General features: G+C 33.0%; 1 pseudogene; it reads left to right on the top strand.

Annotated features, from left to right (window-relative positions):
• The first annotated feature begins 8,303 nt into the window (after nucleotides 1-8,303).
• Nucleotides 8,304-13,869, top strand: LOC134718831 (uncharacterized; annotated as a pseudogene).
• The last annotated feature ends 510 nt before the right edge of the window (nucleotides 13,870-14,379 follow it).

The raw sequence follows: 14,379 nt of genomic DNA, 5'->3' as shown, positions 1-14,379 counted from the left end.
ATTTTCTTTCTCACGCTCACAACTTACCCAATTATAAACATGATAAAGGGAGCCGACAGGATGAAAGAAATTTTGCCTTGCACTTCTTCTGAAAACCTTGAAAAGAAGTTATGAATACGAGTAACAGATGGTTGAAATTTTTTTGGAAAGATCCTGCTGTCACACCTATTGTTACAGCAAGTAGCACAAGTTCTGGTAATAAAAGAAAAATAGATGATAGTGCTGATCAAAGTCTTCAAAAATTTGAAACAAAACGTCAGACACCAACATCTGATGTGGTCAGTCTTTTAAAACAATATACCGAAAATCAAGAATATAGATACAATACCGATCTTAATAGAAGAGAGCAACAATTTAAGGAAAGGATGGCAACCATGAAGGATCTGGTAAATTTCCTTAAGACATGTTGAGAGAAGTGAACAACAGCCTCTATTATTATTCTTATAATTTATAAAGTGTTCTTTTTTTCAAAGATAAAGATGTACCTTGTGTTAGTTTAAAATATTTAGGTTAAAAAAATCAGACAAATAAATGTTTTGGCTTACAGTCAACAACAGATAATCATCAACAAATATTTTTTTTTTAAATTATACAAAAGTTAATAAAGTAACTCTTACAATGGACTGTTTTAAACTTACTTCAGAATGTGTTTGTTTGTATTGACAGGGAAGCAAACTGTGTGTTTCTTGATTGTCGCCATTTAGGTGTGTGCAGCATATGCTCAAAAAGACTGTCAAACTGTCCAGTGTGAAGAGAGATTATAACGAACCGCATTGAAATTTACAATGTTAAAAGATTTATTTTTTCAACAAAATGTTGTATTATTATATTTGCCTGTTTAGACAACGATATAAATTGTGTTTTAGAAAACTTTTTTTTTTTTTAAATTTTGCACTTCAAAAGGTCCATATCGGTATTGCAAATTTTTACTTGGTACCTCTAAATATGCTTCGAACCTTGCCAGAATTCTACTTTACTACTTCATTTCTATACATATTTTTTATTATTGTTAATTTACAGGTCCTTAAATAATGTCCAAGTACATGTTTTTTTTTTATATTGTATACCCCTCAATTACTGACAAACAGACGACTCACAAATAGAAATATTGTAAATTCCACAAAACTGAAATTGGTGTTGGATATTTACAAATCAAAAACAAACAGTACTTGCTTCACCATACTCTAAAGATTAGAAACTTAATCTCTCAGAATGTTATGTCAATTAATATAAGACCGTGGTATTCATAAAGAAACGGACAACTATCTAAATGTCATCGAGCAACTCAATATAGAAGATAGTAACGATTGCACGCAGCTTTTGACTGCGGAAACTATTAGTTCGTCGTTACCATTCACCAGCTTTTTTCAAGTTGAAATAAATGAAGACAGAACTAGACAGAAAAATGAACATTGTAGTCCATCCGCAATGACTGTAGTCATCAGTCATATTCCAACATTCTTACATTCTTTTATAACGTAGGGACATTATACACAACAGTTTGATTGTTTATTGAAAATGTGTTACGAATCAAGACCTAATTATGACTAGTTGAATGCAGTGACTTACCTCTTAATCACATTCTTTCTGTTGTCCTTTTGCTGAGCTTACCGCCCCTATACGAATAATGGATACGGAGATGAACTGAGGTGAATAATTCTGGGGAAAAGTGCTTTTAGCAATTAAACCACAAATGATCCCAGGTGTGTTCCACAGATGAAATACTTGCTTAAGTCATCTGCTGTTAGACGCATGTGCTGGGGAAAGTCGTTAAACAGATGCATAGGCAAGTTTAGTCGTTGCATAAGTGGATGAGGTTGATGCGAGTCCGGTAACGATGATACAGGTGTTAATGGTAAATCTGGTAGAGGTTGAGGAAATCTCGGAGTTGCGGGTGTAGCTGGAGTATTGGGTAGTCTGTTTGTAATAAACGGCGTACGTTGGGCAGTTTTGAAGCTAGCTCTTTAATAACATTACCTTGTTCTTTAATTGTATTAGTTTATCAGTAGGCGTTTCATTTCTGCTATTCTGGTGTTGCTGAGTTGCAGCTGTTTTTCACTAGCTTGAAGACACTGTTGTAGTGAAAGAGCCGGTGGGTCCTTGTTTGTTGGTGTTGTTTGCGTCGTATCTGCTTTACACACTGGTGGCGGAGTTGCTGGAATAGTTGTTGGTGAAGGTTGTGTTGGAACAGAAAGATGAGAGATGAATGTATTCATTATATTATATCCGAGATGTATACACAGATGGCATTAGAGGTGGTATGCTTCTAATTCTAGAAAGGCAAGCTAAAGACCATTTGCCTGGTGGGAAATTCGTTGAACAATCTTTTAGGGATCCAATCCATGGTATGTCTGTACCTACAACAAATGCATGCTCAGAGAGAATTTTTGTTCAACTTGACAAGTTGGTAAGGCTAAACCTGCTACAACTGTAGCAAATGAATCAATAATTATGTTGTCTAACAATAAAACATCAAATTGGCTTTCAAACACTGATAGAAATAAGATTAAAGATGCTGCTAGGGTTAGTGCCCTACATATGATTCAGTCATTTAAAACACGACAACAAATTATATTCAATAAAAAAAAATGAAAATTCTAAGAGCAAAGAAAGAAAAAAAGGCAAACACACAAAAAGTGATATTAACTGGTCAATTAAATGAGCTTGGTGGTATGTGGGTAACCCAACAACAAATTGAGTGCTACAATGTTCAAATAGAAGATAAACCCACATATAATGTATTGTTTAAAGAAGCTTTATTAGCACAACTTCAATTTAGAAAACATGTCATTAAAAGCAAGGGCCTAAGGCTGATGTGGCGGAATCCTAAGAAGTACTTCCAGACCGGTATTGTCCCTAATGAATTTTCCAGATACACCGAAACTTATAGTTGGTGGTTGTTGCCAAGCAGTCATCTCCTCATTATTCCCGTCAAAACAGTGGTGATAGAATTTCCTGTCAGCTAGATCATGGTAAAGTATTATTTCTATAGTACGTTTGGCGGCTGAACCGTCACCGCAATCTCTGCAATGAATTATGATTGGAAAATATTTCCTCCTGGCTAAGAGCAGCATTTGTACAAAGGCCTCCTCCTGATTACGACGTGCCTCTTCTTTACACTTGCTGGGATAACGACAGGGACGACAAATACAAATTGTAGTGTAATCAAATCCTACCTGACCTATGGCTACATATACATAAAGGCAACTGTAGTATACCGCTGTTCAGAACTCATAAATCCACGTACAAAAAATAAAATCGGGGTAACAAACTAAAACCGAGGGAAACGCATTAAATATAAGAGAACAACGACACAACACCAATACGCAACACACACAGAATCGGACCAAGCAACAGACTAAATACCACGAGAATAACAATTATAACATCAAAACCAAATACATGAATTTGGGATAATTTGGGATAGACAAGTACCGTGCCACGTCTTATCTCAATATCTCAAAAATAAAACACAAACGACTCAACGTTAAAATGCAACACACACAGAAACGAACAATATTATAACAATGGCCATCTTCCTGACTTGGTTCAGGACACTTTTAAAGGAGGATAAAAGTGGTGGGTTGAACCTAGTTTTATGGCATGTCAAACCTCGCACTTTAATGGCAAAGTTAAATATAACATTGAAATGACAACATAATATTACAGGACTACAATACAAATGAAAAGGAGAACATATTAGACAAAGAAAATCATGATTAATAGATAACAAAAAGCATCATGTTTAAAATTCAATACGCCAAAAACGCGTCTTGTCCACACAGGACACACCAGTGACGCCCAGATATAAAAAATCGAAAGTGAAAAAAGTGCAAAGTTGTACAGCACTGAAGATCAAAAGTTGAAAACGTTTTGCCAAATATAGCATTGTTTGTATGCCCGGGATAAGAACATTCTTATTATAAAGAACAATTCATGCTTTTGCAAACAGTAAATTTTATACATAATGTTTTTACATATAAATGGCTATGTCAGTGAGTCCATCTGTCTCTTTGATATGCCTTCTGTAGTAATGTGTGGATGTATTCCAAACGATTTTTAAGAATAAATTTTACTTTGCCGATGTTGTAGGCTTATCTCAGTAGTATACCTTCTTCTTCAACTCACAACTCATTAAAATCATTTATTTATTATTAACGTATGTGCCATCAGTTTGTGTTATGAGGTGTAGTTGGTACATTCAGAGACTTGACATCGAGCAACACCTGTGAAAAGAAATAATAATGAGGGGAATTATTAACCGATTCAAAGGTCATGTTTTCAACTTAAAGTCCAAACAGCCTTTTCATTTCTACCAGTGATTTTTCGTTAAAATTTTGTGTGAAGGTATTTCATGATTCGAGGAACAAAATATGATGAAATAATTGAGGGTCACCGACTTAGTTTTGTCACTGTAGCAACCTCAGTTTCCTGTTTCCCGAATATTGACATACTACTTGCTTGTTATCTAAACTCGAAAAAATTACTTTAAATTAAACCTATAAGCATAATTCTTGTTTCACGTTAAACAGTAGATTTGTATATTTCAAATACAGGTTCAGGAGTTAAAGGCTCATTTTGATTTGATCTTTAAAAATATGATTTATTTCATTCCTGCAAAAAATTATATGTAAAACTGGAAAACGTTTCCAGTATTAACAAATATCTACCAGTGATTTCTTCATAAAAAGAAGGAAAGTGCAATATATACTTTTAAAAATAAAGCAAAAAAACAACCGACCTTTTAAAAAAGTTGTGAGTAATTTCCATGATTTTTTCTCGTTCGTTTTGAAGAAGAGTTATCTTTCTTCAGAACATTGCATCTTCATAGTACAAACTTTCCTTGCTGGCGCACTATTTGAAATCGCAAATTGGACGTTTGGCGTATATATTAAAGTTAGTCCTGTCATATATAATGAGTTTATTTACTTATCTGGCACTATTGATAAAGCTTTTTCAAAGTAAAATTGTACAACTTACCGGTTTTTGTTCTCTTTTGCACAATTGTCCATTTCAAGGTATAAAATGACAGGAATTGAATCCCATAAAAGAAAAAAATACACGAACCAGGATTGTTAAGGTTTAATTCGTAGAATAAGGCCATTGAAATGAGTAAAAACAGCCATAAACCCTAACGCCATGAACAACTGTAACGACCAAGTGCATTCTCAAGCGCCACATTCCTGACATAAATTTGCTCATATGCATAAAATTTAGTATAAATGTCTTCTGCTGGTCCATTACATCAATTTTTATGGACATATATTTATTTGGCTCCTTTCTGCTCTTAGCACAATAAGGTTAACACATAAGGTTTCTGGCAGATATTTGTCACAACTGCAAACAATTTTAACAATGTACTTTGTATGAAATATTCTACTAAAACTCGACAAATTGATTAGATATCTTAACGTGCTTTTACGTTATGTTAATGTTGTTACCAATAGTGATAAGGGAAACTGACAGAACTACACGACACACAACAAATTCCAGAGTTTAACAAAGTTACATTTGTATTATCAAGTGCTTGGATTAAAAAAAAACATGTGTTAACAAAGCGGAAAATTGAAAAAAATGAAAAAAATACCAAATCTAGTCTTCCACGTCTTACGTTACAATAGATATAGGAAGATGTGGTGTGAGTGCCAATGAGACAACTCTCCATCCAAATAACAATTAAAAAATTAAACCATTAGTTTAAACAAACAAAATAAGTATTGAGATTAAAAAAAAGTTGTTTTTTTATATACATGTGATGATATATGGAATGTGAACCCTTCTTTTAATTTAGATTATAACAGCAATAAACAAATGGTTAAATTAAATGTCATTCTTCTACATATGAATCAATACTTTCTACGTCAGACGTGTCAGACTCTTCAGGAACATTTGTAGCAATAAATATAGAACTCAAAAACATTCCGGAAGCAGTGCAGATTGAGCAGCCTTAATATTCCACTTCTGATATCCAAGATGCCAAACAACGCTGGCGATGTGTGCACAACACCCGACCATACGTGACCCAACTTTACAAGTACAGTACCACCCACAGACATCATTCTCATTGTACTATTGTACTTCAACCACACATGATAGCATCTAGAAGATGAATGGCGAGACTGCATTTTTAATCGCAACAGATCTGGCATATCCTTGCGAATGCACAGTGCATAGTTGTCGTCCTCCTGATGGGCATCCTTGTACCTTTTATCTAAATTAATTTGATAAATACCCATTTATATTTGTCTTAGATGGTAAAGAGATATTCTGGGAAACATAATAAGCTCAGTTCCACCATCAACTTTCTTGTTTTTCTTCTCAAAAGGTTGTGCTCCTCTTCATATATTTTGACATGGTTGTCTAGTTGTGCCTTTTCAATAATTTCTTTTCCTATATCATCATTGCCAAAACATTTGTTATTGGAATTTAAACATATTTTAGAAAAAAATGGAAAAGGCATTTGGGAGTTAGCTCAATTTATATCTAATTTGTTTCCTGTTTTTGCATTGACTAATCCAAAATCTATTCAGTCAAACATTCGTCGTTTATATGAACTAAAGAAGAAATTGAATAGTAAGAAAAAAGTTTCATAGAATAATATTGTAACAGGTTTTTTTGACTTAACTGTTTCATCATCAGAATCAAACGTTTGTAGACCAGTGTTACATGTAAGTTCAGGTTAAAACGTAGAAGAATTTGCTGGCGATTCTTCCTGTTCATGCTCATGTCCATTTACAGTGATGGAAAAAGTTGGAACTTGCTGCACAGGTGGTTCAAAGGATTTTGATAAAAGATCAGAAATGTTCTTATAACCTGGAACTTTTTTCTAACTATTCAACTTCTTCTTTAGTTCATATAATCGACGAATGTTTGACTGAATAAATTTTGGAAAAGTCAATGCAAAAACAGGAAGCAAATTAGATATAAATTGAGCTTTATATCTAACTCCCAAATGCCTTTTCCATTTTTTTACTAAAAAACAGGAAAAAAATTAAAAAAACCACAACAGGACAAAATAGGATACTTTTCCATCAGGAATATAAATAAAAGAGAAGAAAAGGCAAGACAAACTGCAAAATTGATACGGGCATCAAACTAGAGGCTCTGACGAGCCTGTGTCGCTCACCTTGGTCTATGTGAATATTAAACAAAGGACGCAGATGGATTCATGTCAAAATTGTGTTTTGGTGATGGTAATGTGTTTGTCTATTCACAATGGTTAGCGCCTTTTTATGAAGTCCTTGAACATTTTCAACAGGTCATTGTTTTTTAAAATCATTGTCTCCCTGTATAGATCTGTTTTTGAGAGTCTTATCCCGTCTCTCGTTTCTGGAGTATGGGGTTCTCCTTTCGTCCTTTTCTCTGGTCGGCCAACTAGGACTATCATTGTTGGAGCGAGATTTCTCGTGTCCGTAACAAGTTTTCTTAACTTACAGTGTTCAACCATGAAAACTTGTTTTTCTCTGTCGAACTTCATTCTGTGGATTAGTGTCAGTAACGAAAATCTGGTATCATTCAATTTCCTGGCTTCTGCAATAGTGTCTTGAACAATTTCCAAGTCACTTCTGGCCGTCTGACCATATATATCATCATTCATCAGCTCTAAACTAGGTATGAAGTTGCATGCTCTTCGTGATTTGTTCATTGCGTGATATGAACTGACGAAACACAAAAAGGATAGGCTGATTCAGACATAAGATAAGTACATATGTTTAGATAGTTATTGCAGTTGAATTTTCCGAATGATTTTATTTATCTTATTTGTAAAGAATAATTTTATTTTATTTGAAAGTTGTTCTTGCAATAGGTTGATTCTTAATTTAATGTATCGCGTACTTGGATAGCATTTATACTGTGTAGACTATAATTTAATAGTTACATTTGTTTACACATATATTAATCATTGAACTGCATTAAAATTAAAATGCTTTAATACAGGCAGTCAGGTGATAAATTTGTTTTGATTGTAATGTATGAGCGATATTCTTTAAACAGGTAATTACATGTTTGTAGTGTAAGCCGTGTTAATATTAGAGGTCGGTCATTTACAAACGTATCAACCGTATCGTATACGTTGACGTATCCACATCTGCAGATATATCAAAAAATAATATGTGATCCCGAGCTTATTAATAAGACCATGCTTCATTTAAAAAAAATTAATTGGAATATCTTTGAAGCAATCAAACATACACTTTAAATATTTGTCATAGTGGTGTTTTGTACAAAAAAATAAGGGGTTCTATAAACAACTTTTACATGCCCTTAAAAGGGAGCCAATACTCCATTCTTAATGAGATCTAATGAATATACATATAAAATCGAAAACGAGGTTAAGGTCGTATCGATTGTAAACAACATGGCCGATAAGGAAGTGAAAGGAGACGACAGCAGTCGAGATTTGACTATATTGCCGGATTTGACGTTTGGTTTTGTGGAATCTTCCATTAAAAGCAGTTCAAAGAGTCTAGGGGTTAAAGAAATGTCAAAAGGATATAAATATTTTGCTGAGAAATACGTAACAAACATTACTAGTAAGTGTTTGACATGTGTGTACGTGACCTGGTCTGTCAAAAATTCATGAAAAAGTTGTAGCGTTTCTACCCCAGCACCAATTCACATGAAGTCGGTTCGTTTCATAAAATAATTCACATATTTTTGACATACACTGTCATTTCATTTTTAACCAACATGACCGAAGTTTGTTGTACTGAAACCATGCATGCATTCTTACAGTTACACTGTTGCATGTAACATGATAACATGACATGGTGGCTATTATTACTGAAGATATTATCATCATATTATCCATATTATACGTGTACTCTCTTACTTACATAGAAGTTTTTAAATGTGACTCACTGAAGTTAAGAACCTAGATTAAAATTTATTTTAAAGAGACCTTCAGATACATTATCCTTTGAGTCTTAATAAAACACTCCTTTTCAGTTCACAAAGTAGATAAAGGTGGTTTAGTGAGAGGAAAATGCCAAAGATCTCAAAGAAAAAATGAGTCTGCACATGATGTTGAGGTAATATCACCTGTAAAAACTAGTTTATTAAGCTAAGTATAAAATGTTGACAAACAATGCAACAGCTGTATGATTTAATATTGTGGTTCAAAACAGCAGTTGTATGTACATAAATGTACAAAATGTAGTTATAGCTTGTTGTTCGGTGTGAGCCAAGGCTCTATGTTGAAAGCCGTACATTGACCTATAATGGTTTACTTTTTTAAATTGTTATTTGGATGGAGAGTTGTCCCATTGGCACTCACACCACATCTTCCTATATCTAGTTAAATCTTGATGATTTCATTCCTTTTTGCTCATATAACAGCCTCTATTGTTCATCTCTTGGTAATTTTCTCACCGCAAGTTTTAGAAATCCTTCATTCCATCCCTACTTGATTAAATTAAACCAAAGACTTTAAATTGGTATAAGCTGGTTCTTCACGTTTTTAAACAGATGGTAGATGGAACCTAGACTGGTTGAGTATTAGAACATACATGTACAATTTAAACAGTTTTATTAAATCTATTTCATACTTATGAGAAATCCAAATTGTGAACAAATAATGTGAAAATATCTGGATGAATTCAAAAAATATTACAGTTGTCAATTGGCATACCACTCTGACACTTGAATACTTTTTTTACAGGTTGTTATTGTAGAAGGTCCTATCCTTGAAAGCAGTACATGCTCTTGTGCCATAGGGAAGTTAGGGACTTGTGGACATGTCACAGGCCTGCTTTACAGCCTAGCTCACATGAAATCATGTAACATGAAAACAATTCCATGTGATATTCTAAAAACATCTCTGCCCCAGACTTGGCATATGCCCCGTGGTGAAAAAATTGGTGGAAATAAGGCTGATGAGTTAGTTGTATTTGGTTATAACACCCAATCACCTCAACAGCAACCACGTGGTCTACGTTCAACAATGTATAATCCCATCAACTCACCACTACCAAATGTTTCTGACCTTTGCCAAAGTCTGTCACAGATTGACAAGACATGTTTGCTATTGTCTGTAATAGATTTAGAGAGTGCACCTGTTATTGTTAATACCAAGTTTGGTAAATTTCAAAAAGGATCACCAGTGGCAGTGCAACAAAAACTTTATAACCATTATGTTCTCAACATATTGGATGCACCTGAATATCCAAGTTTGCCTGTTGTCAATTTCATGAAAAATACTGTGTGCACAGTTCTTGATGAAAAGAAAAGTTTGGCATTGAATTCTGTCATAGTTACTAGCGAAGATAGCATTCACATAGAAGAAATGACAAGACTTCAGACAAATGAACCAAAATGGCACAAGATTAGAAAGGATAGACTCACTGCATCTGTTGCTGGAGACATTGTTAAGAGAAAAGCAGGTAAACTTGCAAAATGCTTAAAACTATCAAATAAACTTCTCTTATTTGTTTAATTAGTTCAGATGGAGACTGTATTGTCTGGCTGAGTGTTGAAACATTATAAGTTGTGTATTAAAATTGTAAATATGCTAACATTTGAGTTATTAAAATATAAAAATAATATTTAATGTGTTCTGATTTCCAATGAAACCACTCTTCACCAGAAATGAAATGACTGACTTTCTTCTTGTCATCACATATACATGTATATGTGTAATACCATGAATAATACAATGATCTGTAAGGGAATTTAAAATATAATAAATATTCCTGTCGGTTTAGTTCTTAAATCTGGGTATTTTTTTTAATTTTTATATATTAAAGTTGTGTATCAATTTCAGATAATGAACCATTGGTTGCTAGATTGAAGACTACCAGAAAAGTAGTAACTGAGAGCATGCGTCATGGTTTGTCATTTGAAAGTGTAGCTGCTGCTGCTTTCGTTAAGGTTTGTAAACATGCTGTATGAAACATATTCCGAATTTTTTCACATTAATTAGAAAATTTAGAGACAAAAAAGAAAAAAAATTATTAGGCTAAATGTTTGACTGTAACTCTGCCAGGTGGAAATCTGTCGGTCCCAAGCCCGAATAAAAGAGGAGGGCAGTCAATAAACTTGATTTTGGCTACAATATGTATGACATACATTTGAATTAAAAAAATATATTTTCATACTAATCTGACTGTAACTCTGCCAGGTGTAAACCTGTCTGTTCCAAGCCAGAATAGATATGTCATGGGATCATGTTTATGTATAAATTGATAAAAAAAAATTTAAAAAAACATTTTATCATGATCCCATGCCATATATAAAGAGGAGGACAGTCGTTTAAAATAGATCTCAGTTGAAATGTCTTTTAATGAAATTTTAAATGTTCTGTTTTTGATAATATTTAACCATTTCATGTTACATTCTTTTATTAATTCATCATTAGAAATTTGACATTTGCAGTAAAAATATATTTAATTAGCTAATTATCATAAAAACAGTTGAAAAATACACATAGAACTAAATGATAACAAAGAATAGACTAATATGCTGTATGGCAAGTTATAATTTAAAGTTCTCATAAATTATAGTAGATATTATTTTGTTCAATCACTGCAGCATACAAATCACACATAATTTTTTAATATTTAAAAGGGTATGCACATTTCATACTTTTTTTACATGAAATTATATAATGAGGTTCAAAAGTAGGCAAACTAGATGCTATTTTTTTCAGCTACACGATGAGAATGTAAATGTATACCCATGTGGCATCATAGTAAGTTCATACTCTCCATGGTTAGCTGCAAGTCCAGACCGTAAAGTGTATCATCCCTCTAGGATACCACAGTTTGGCCTGTTGGAAATTAAATGCCCAGTGAAAGCATTATCAGAATGCATGTATCTCACAGGCAGCGTTGAAGATAGAAAACTTAAACAGAATCACAATTATTTTTACCAAGTGATGATGCAGTTGGCAGTTACAGGATTAAAATGGTGCTATTTCTACGTATGGCGTTTAGAGGAATACCATGAAGAAATTATTGAGTTTGATGAAGATGTATGGGACAAGATGAAACATAAACTAGATTTGTTTTATTTCAATCATTTTATTGAGTAATTTTTATTTATACATGTACTCCTCAGATCAGAAATTGAGTTTCCACACCGATGTTGGCCCAAATTTATAATGCAATTCAAATAAAAAATTTGGTGTGAATAGTAAACTCGTGTCACCAAGAGCCGAATTTTGTTTAAGTTTAAAAATATTTATATGAAATTTAAAAGAACATGATAAAAGAAATCATTTCAGCAAAGCTTTAATTTAAGCATTCAATTGATATTGAAATCTTTGCGCAAAAAGGTGGGTTTTTTTAAAATTCTCCTAAAATGTGTTTTTTTCGAAAAATAAAATTTCCCTACAAATAGTATCAACTTTTGTCATTTGATGTTTGTAATTTTTGGATAAAAACGACTTTTAAAAAATCAAGTCTGACACAAAAGAAAATGGAACCTATATATCTATATTTAAATTTTGATTTTTTTTATCCATGCCATTCTTTAACTAATGGACCTCTAAACAAAGTAAGCATGTTAGCAACAGTCCATAGTTGATTGATTGTGCCCACCATGCTGAGGGGAATTATTTTGTCAAATAAGTGGTACTCCTTTACTCGACGGATATGTCTTTCAATATGTATTCTAAGCTTTGCTATGGTTTGTGTTTCTTCAACTTCCTGCTTGGTAAATTGGCCATGACTCATTAGAAAAGGAGGGGTATTAACAGTTATACCAGTTCCTTCCAAAACCTTGTTAAGGACAAACCCCTTGTCAGCCATAATGGAATCTCCCATCTCAAGTAAATCAACCAATCCACATAATTTTGTTATTTCCACATCTGACATACAGCCTGTATATAAGCTGGAAATGAAAGTTACAGCTCCATGAGGGGCAATTCCTACCAGCCCTTTCCATGTGTGACTGCTTTTGTAATTAGAATAACATTTAGATCCAAGAGCAAGTGATGATGGTCTTTCAGTTTTTATTTCTGTGCAGTCTATTACCACCCGTGTTGATGGATACAACAACTTGAAAGAAGCAGGCATTTTATCATCTATGTGTTGTTTACTAGGCCAAATGTTGAAGCTTCCTAAAACAAAATATAAAAAGTTTGCCCAAGTTATCATCTTGCGACTAACAGTTGAAACATGGCAGTTAAACCTTACAGCTAAATCCTGTTCCATTAAGCCACATTTGAGTCTACACAAAAACATAAATAGCTCATCTATTAATAGCATGTTTCTCTGTCTACCTACTAATATATTTTGTTTGACATTATCGCTTGATTTGTAGTAATAGCTGGTCATTGAGTTTGCGACTGGTTTTATAAAATTGAAAAACACAGAAAACATTGACATAGACACAAAGCCTGTGTAGAACAAAATCATGGCATTATCAGTTGAAAATCTGTTGATCCCAAATCTTTCTATTTCAATTTTTTTCTGCAATCTCTGTATTTCTTGATCTCTGCTTTTAACCAATGCCTCTAGTTCTTGTATTTTGTCTTTCTGTGGTGAACTGAAATTGTAAAAAAATACCCACAAATGAAGGTATGATTTATAATAGTAGCTTGTCATGGAATTACCAGCAGGTTAAATGAAATTAAAAAATGTAGTGAACATTGACATGGATACAAATTGAGTATAAAACAAAATCATTGAGTCCTCTTTGGGAAATCTGAAAATGCCAAATCTTTCAATTTGTAATTTCTCCTGTAGCTGCTTATTTTTTCCTTTTTTTCCCTGTTATTTCTTTTCCAGTTTAATAACTCTTGATGTAGAAATTTCATCAAATGCACTGCAGAACAATTGACATCAATGAACATAAAAGTATCACATATATAAATATATATATATATAAGTATATTATGTACTTTAATGGCTAAGCAACAGTGTTATTCTCATAAATATTGTAATTAATTGGTGATGAAATTTGATTAAAATGAATATTTTTGGTTATGTCTTTTTATTTAGATGATCACGTGTACTGTATTAGGTTTATTGATATGTTATTTGAAACAATATATGTAACAACATGGTTTTACACAACAACCAATGAATTTGCATAAGAATGCTGAGTGTCTGCAAAAATTTCTGAAGGTGACACATCAAGTGTATCATACTTTAAATTTATAATTGAAGACTGCATATAAATTTAAAGAATCATCCAAAAACATGTTTGAGAACTTTCATGAGATGGTATTGGAAAGTACTATATATATATATCCATAATATACCTTGATTCTATTGAAGACTCCAACTGACCAGCAGATGTGTAACAACAGATTTTTATTTTCCCAAACTGTAGTACTATGATGATCCAGCATCTCTCTGTCCAGCAGCAGTACATGATGTAAATTAACTCATTCAAAATAATTAATTACAATTGCAAACTGATTATAAAGAAGCA

This window comes from Mytilus trossulus, chromosome 5 (assembly GCF_036588685.1).
Source record: "Mytilus trossulus isolate FHL-02 chromosome 5, PNRI_Mtr1.1.1.hap1, whole genome shotgun sequence".
Classification (NCBI taxonomy): Eukaryota; Metazoa; Mollusca; class Bivalvia; order Mytilida; family Mytilidae; genus Mytilus; species Mytilus trossulus.
This window is presented reverse-complemented; position numbering and strand designations above follow the sequence as displayed.